Source organism: Nicotiana attenuata, chromosome 7 (assembly GCF_001879085.1).
Source record: "Nicotiana attenuata strain UT chromosome 7, NIATTr2, whole genome shotgun sequence".
NCBI lineage: Eukaryota > Viridiplantae > Streptophyta > Magnoliopsida > Solanales > Solanaceae > Nicotiana > Nicotiana attenuata.
Window position 1 is genome coordinate 34,017,436 of NC_031995.1, and position 7,091 is coordinate 34,024,526.

The window sequence follows — 7,091 nt, forward strand, 5'->3', positions numbered from 1 at the left end:
CAATACGGGGTGGGCCTCGGGTATTGGCCCACTGTGAGAGGGCCTGCTTGACACAATGCCTAAGGCGATCAGATATGGGTTTCTCTTGCCTGGGGGCTCAATTTCGAGCCAAACAGTCTTCAGCATGAGTTTTAAAATTTTATGTTAATATAACAAAAAATGAATTTAATGTAGAAGTTTATTTCTTCTGTTATACTGCTGGGCGTGATGTCAGCCCGAAACAAGACAGCCCTGATCATATTAGACCTGGTAAGGTCTTTGAGAACGCGTTACTTCTAGGCTCAGTTTCGAGCCCAAGCAGCTGCAATATCGTATTTCCCTGATCAAATATTAAATTGGGCCTACTGCTGGCCCAATTGTTTTCTCAAATAATTAAATGCCTAGCATATTATCCTTTATTTACTTACAATTAATAGCTTTATATTAAATTCCAAACTTAGTTTAAACATGAATATTCGTAGCTTGCTTTAGGCACGTTTAATATATCATCGTGGTTGTGTACACGTTCGCGTGACATAATTACGATCTTAAAAACAAAATTGGGGTATGCGTTCGCGCAACATCGACTAAACTTTCTTAATAAAGCGTTGTTAATTGTGGACACGTACGAGTGACATATTTTTTGACGCGCCAAACAAATGGGTACACGTACGCGTGACCTATTTTAAGATACATTCTTAACTAAAAAGGTAAATGCACATAGGTTCTAAAATAAGTAATTAGACAATTTGATTAAGCCAAGTATGATTAAAGCGACCGTGCTAAAACCACGAATCTCGGGAATGCCTAACACCTTCTCCTGGGTTAACAAAATTTCTTACCCGAATTTTTTGTTGTTTCGCGGACTGTAAAACACAGTCAAACTTCCTCATCTCGGGATTTTAAACCGGTGACTTGGGACACCATAAATTATCCCAAGTGGCGATTCTGAATCTTAAATAATTCATCCGGTTTCGATAATCGTCACTTTATTTGGAAAAACTCCCTTATATGCCCTTTCGGGTAGAAAAAGGAGCCGTGACAATCGGTCATGAAGTCGGCCAAAACCTGTGACTTGATCACAGTCTTGGACTTGTACTCAATGTCGAATTCTCTAATTTCAACTGCCTATTTAGCCAAATGGCCTGACAACTTAGGCTTGTGAAGAACATTCCTCAAAGGGAAGGTCATGCTATCGGTTGGCACTGAAAATATGACCTAAGATTTTGAGAGGTGACTACGAGAGCTAAGGCCAGCTTTTTGAGGTGCGGATAGCAAGTCTCCACTCTTGAAAATATTTTACTAACATAATAGAAAGGAAATTGTGTACCTTCTTCTTCTCGGACTAAAACGGCACCTACCACTAGTTCCGAGACTACTAGATATATCAGCAGCTGCTCGCCTAGCCCCGATTTTGATAGTAACGGGGGGGCTTGATAGTTACATTTTTACATCCTTCAATGCTTCCTGGCATTTGGGATTCCATTTGAAATTGTTCTTCTTTTCAGTAGTGAAAACAAATTATGGCACTTTTCAGAAGTTCTTGAGATGAACTTTCTTAAGGCTGCTAACCTTCTGGTGAATCTTTGTACCTCCTTCACATTTATCAATTGATCCGGAATGTCCATGATAGTTTTGGTTATGTCGAGATTTACCTTGATCCCTCTTTGCGAGACCAGGAACCCCAATAATTTTTTGGAACGAACCCCGAACGTACAAATTTTCGGGTTGAGTTTCGTGTTATGCTTCCTCAAGATATTGATGGTTTCTTAGAGGTGTTTCAAGTGATATCCATCATTCAAAGACTTGACTAACATGTCATCAATCTACACTTCCATTTTTTTTCCTATTTGGTCTTCGAACATTTTGTTTACGAGCCTCTAATAAGTGGCTCCAGCGTTCTTAATCCCATATGGCATCACATTACAACAATATGAGCCAAAGTTTGTTATGAGCCTGATCTTCTGTGCTCATCTTAATTTGATTGTACTTGGAGTAAGCTTCAAGGAAACAGATCAACTTGTGCCCGATTAAAGCATCAATCATTTGATCAATATTTGGCAATGGTAACGAGTTTTTAGGGCACGCCTTATTTAAGTCCTTATAATGTATGCACATTCTAAACTTGTTGCTCTTCTTTAGAACTACAACTATATTAGCTAACCATGCTGGATATTTTACCTCTCGGATTGAACCGATGTCGAGTAGTTGAGTTACCACTTTTAACAAACCTGTTTCTGATCTTGGCTATTGGGCGTTACATTTGCCTTAACAGTGAGAATTTCAGATCCAGTCTTAATTTGTGTGTGGCTACCTCAAATGGGATACCTATCATATATGAGTGCAACTATGCAAAACAATCAATGTTAGCTTTACGGAAATTAATATATCTTGACATGAGTTCAGGATTGAGTCTTGTTCCCAAGTGAAATTTCCTTTCCAAGAATTCTTCGAATAAAGCCACTTGCTCGAGTTCTTCTTCCATATACTTGGTTGCATATGTCTCCTCTGGTAACTAAAAGTATTTTGGCACTTGGTGGGATTCCGACGACTCCTCGCCTTTATCATCTTCATTTGGCAAGTGTCTCCCAGGATACCGTCTTGTAGCCCTTTCCTCAACTGTCTAGTGGATCTCCCCGGATACCGTCCCGTAGTCCAACTCACGTACCAATCTCCCGGGATATCGTCCCGTAGTCCAATCATCATTGTGCAGGGGGATCTACCGGGATACCGTCCCGTAGTCCCAAAGTAAAAGTGCAGGGGGATCTCCCGGGAATCGAACCCGTAGTCCCAAAGTAAACAAACAAGGGGGGAGCTACCGGAATCCCACATCCGTAGTCCCAATGTAAATGCGCAATCACAGCCAGAAACAAACCAAGGAATAAGGTACGAAAGACAAACACAGATAGAACTAGCCTAGCATGCTTCACGTAGTGCAGTCAAAATAATTTAAGCAAGTAGGCAGTCAAATCAGCTAAACATGCTTTGGGTCGGTACGACCTCCTTTATGGGCTTTATTTTTCCCTCGTTAAGGACTTTTGAAGTTGTGTTTGACCGACTCTTTGATGGTTTGATAAAACCTTGATTGTGAGCAGTTATATGGCGATGATCGAGCACCTTGGAAGGTTTTGCTTGGAGGCTAAGTATCTCGAAGCCTGTAGTTAGGAGCTGACATTGTCGAAGATCTTTTGCCTATGTCGAGGGTGGCTTTTTTAACCGGTTCTTTTCGAAGTACTTTCGAAGTAATTGAAGGCATGTGATTTTATAGCAACGGTAGGGCATTCCCGAGTCGCGTTTGTTTGGCTGGTACATCCTTGTGACCGTAGTCATTTTTATTTGGCCGGAGCCTTTCAGTCCTCGAGTGAAGTAGTTTCGACATCTATTTTGAGGGTATGCTTTTTTAGGTGTCTTACAAGTTCGATATATAGCCTTAACTTAAGATCGGGTTTATGCCTTTAGTAAGGTCTTACAAGTTTTACATTCCTTTGAGGTCTTACAATTATTGTCACTTGGTACAAGTGTGGTTCATGTCTTGCTTGAGATCATAAAGATTTTACATGCCTTTGGGGTCTTACAGATTTTATTGTTGCCTTATGTAAGTCATACGAGCCCGAGGCTGGCCGTATGTGGTCTTATGGCCTCGGGTTTCAATAAGTCGATGGGGGTGGCGATTGGCGACAGTCCTCAAGTCATCGAGGGTTTTTTTGGCTATGGAGCCATTACATGTAAACTTGCTGTTGCCTCATTGAGGGCTTCCGGTTTCTGAGTTTTCCGACCTGGGGGTCATGTGACCTTGAGTTTTTTGACACCAGTATCCAAGTGTTCGGGACGTTTTTGGCACCAGAGTAATTTTGTGATCTTTGTGTTGCCTCAACGAGGTCTTACGAGTTTGGAGCTCTGACCCGGGGGTCGCATTGTTTCGAGTTGTTGACACCATTCCCCGAGTGTTCGGGGCGTTTTTGACAGAGGAGCCGTTTTTGTAAAAATACCGAGCTTCTTTGAAGCGATGCTTTTTTGAAAGTATTCTTTGGTTACTTGGTATAAGTATACATGTTTTTGCTGTAGAGGGCTCAGTAATTCTATGCGGGCACGGTTCGTTCGACTGTTTCGCCCGGTACATTGTTTTCCTATCGAGACTCTATTTTAGCGCATCCTGGCTTCTTCGAGTAGGTGACCTTGCAGGGGGTGCCCCCTGTATTCGAGGTTGATTGCAAATGAATCCTTGAATACACGGTGATTTTTCCTTAGGTAGCATATAGATGTTGCATCGTTAAAAACCTTGCCGGTAAAACCCTTCTTGGGACAAAAACCTGATCAAAGGAAAAGAGTGCAACGTACGCTTTTGGAATTTTGAGGCCTTTGAGCTTTTAGCAGTAATAACGTTTAAGCATTGACACATTCCAGTTGCTTGGAAGCTGTTCGCCTTCCATGGTGCTGAGTTTGTAGGACCCTTTGCCAATTATCCAAAGGACGCGGTACGGTCCTTCCCAGTTCTGACCTAGCTTTCCTTCATTAGGGTTTCAAGTGTTCAAGGTAACCTTCCTTAGGACCATGTCCCCGATTCTGAAATGTCGGAGATTTGTTCTCCTATTGTAGTATCTCTCGATCTTCTATTATTGCGCGGCAATTCATACCAGCGAGGCTTCTCGCTTTTCATCCAATAGTTCGAGAGCAATAGCCATGGCTTCATTATTCGAGCCCTCTGTGAGGTGTCATACTCTGGTGGTGGGTTCCCGACCTCGACCGGTATCAGAGCCTCGACGTTGTATAATAGAGAGAAAGGCGTTTCCCCCGTGCTTGATTTTAGAGTTGTTCGATACGCCTAGAGTACTTAGGGCAATATTTCTCTCCATCTTCCCTTTGCGCCTTCTAGTTTCATCTTTATGTTTTGGATGATGGTTTTATTCGTGGACTCGGCTTAGCCGTTTGGACACGGGTGATAAGGTGTTGCAGGATCCTTCTAATCTTGTGATCCTTGAGGAACTGAGTCACTTTGCTTCCAATGAATTGCTTCCCATTATCATACGTTATCTCGAAAGGAATTCCGAATTAGCATATTATATGGTCCAGTTGAAATGGATGACTTCCTTTTACCTTATATTTTCGAAGGCTTGTGCTTCAACCCATTTCGAGAAATAGTCAGTCATAAATAAAATAAATCTAGCTTTACCTGGCGCCGTTGGTAGAGGTCCGACAATGTCCATCCCCCATTTCATGAATGGCCATGGTGACAAAACTGAATGCAGTTGCTCATTAGGTTAGTGAATCATTAGGGCGAATCTTTGGCATTTGTCGCATTTGCGAACGAACTCTTTGGTGTCCTTTTCCATGCTGTCCCAGTAGTAGCCTGCCCTGATTATTTTTCAAATAAAGGAATCGGCACCGGAATGATTTCCACAGGTGCCCTTGTGGATCTCTCGGAGCACATAATCGGTACCTCCCGGCCCCAAGCATACTGTTAGAGGGCCATCAAAGTTTCTTCTGTAAAGAGTTCCTCTTTCACCGAGCGAGAATCGGGCTGCTTTGGTACGCAGGGCCCTAGATTCTTTCAGATCCATGGGTAATTTCCCATCTTTCAAATAGTCAATATATTTATTTCTCCAGTCCCATGTTAGGCTAGTGGAATTAATCTTGGCATGACCTTCCTCGACCACTGATTTGGATAGCTGAACAACAGCCCCGGGGAGTAGGTCGTCTTCTTCAATAGATGATACTAGGTTAGCGAGGGCAACGGCTTCGCTGTTCTGCTCTCAAGGTATATGGACCAGGGTCCATTCTTTAAAACGGTGTAATGTGACTTGGATTTTGTCCATGTATCTTTGCATCCTGTCTTCTCGGACCTCGAAGCTCCCATTTACCTGATTTACTACCAAGAGTGAATCGTATTTTGCTTCGACAATCTCAGCTCCCGGGCATTTGGCCAATTCAAGACCTGCAATCATAGCCTCATACTCGACTTCGTTGTTAGTCAATCTTGCAGTTTTTATAGATTGCCTGATCATGCCACCCGTAGGCGGCTTCAGGACTATACCGAGTCCGGATTCTCTCACGTTCGAGGCGCCGTCAGTGAACAGGGTCCACACCCCGGAAGAAGTGTCTGCTTTTAGTAAAAGTTCCTTTTCTACCTAGGTCACGAGGGAGGGCGGGAAATCTCCCATGAAATTTGCCATACTGGATATCATACCCCCCGAGTTTGATGGCCCATTTGGCCAATCGACCCGATAGTTCAGCTTATGCAATATGCTTCGGAGAGGGTGTGTTGTAAAAATGCAAATACAGTGGCATTGAAAATAAGGTTTCAATTTTCGCGATGACTTTATTAACGCAATAGCTAATTTTTCTAGGTGCGGGTACCTGGTTTCGATGTCCCCCAGGGTCTGACTTACGTAATAGACAGGGAATTGCGTACCTTGCTCTTCTCGAACTAGCACACCGCTTACTGCTATCTCGGATACGACCAGGTATAAATATAATGTCTTATCCTCTTTTGGTGTGTGGAGTAAAGGCGGACTAGTCAGATATCGCTTCAATTCCTCCAAGGCGTATTGGCATTCTGGAGTACATTCGAAGCTGCTTTTCTTTTTAAGTAAAGAGAAGAAATGATGACTCCTGTCTGATGACCTTGATATGAATCTGCCCAGAGCCGCTATCCGCCCTGTTAGACGTTGCACGACCTTTACATTATTTATCACCATGATTTCTTCGATTTTATCGGGGTTGATCTCGATCCCCCTATTTGACCCCATGAATTTTAAGAATTTGCACGAACCCACACCGAAGACACATTTTTCGGGGTTAAGCTTCATGTTGTAATTTCTGAGGCTGTCAAATGTTTCCTGCAAATGAATCAAATGGTCCTCTGCACGCAAGGACTTAACTAGCATGTCATCAATATAAACTTCGATGGATTTGCCAATTTATGCTCGAACATTTTATTAACTAGACGTTGGTACGTAGCCCCTGCATTTTTCAGCCCGAAGGGCATTACGTTGTAACAGTAGGTACAATACTTCGTGATAAACGAAGTCTATTCCCTGTCCCCGGGGTTCATCTGAATTTAGTTATACCCCGAGTAAGCGTCGAGAAAAGTGAGGGCCTCGGGGCCAGCAGTG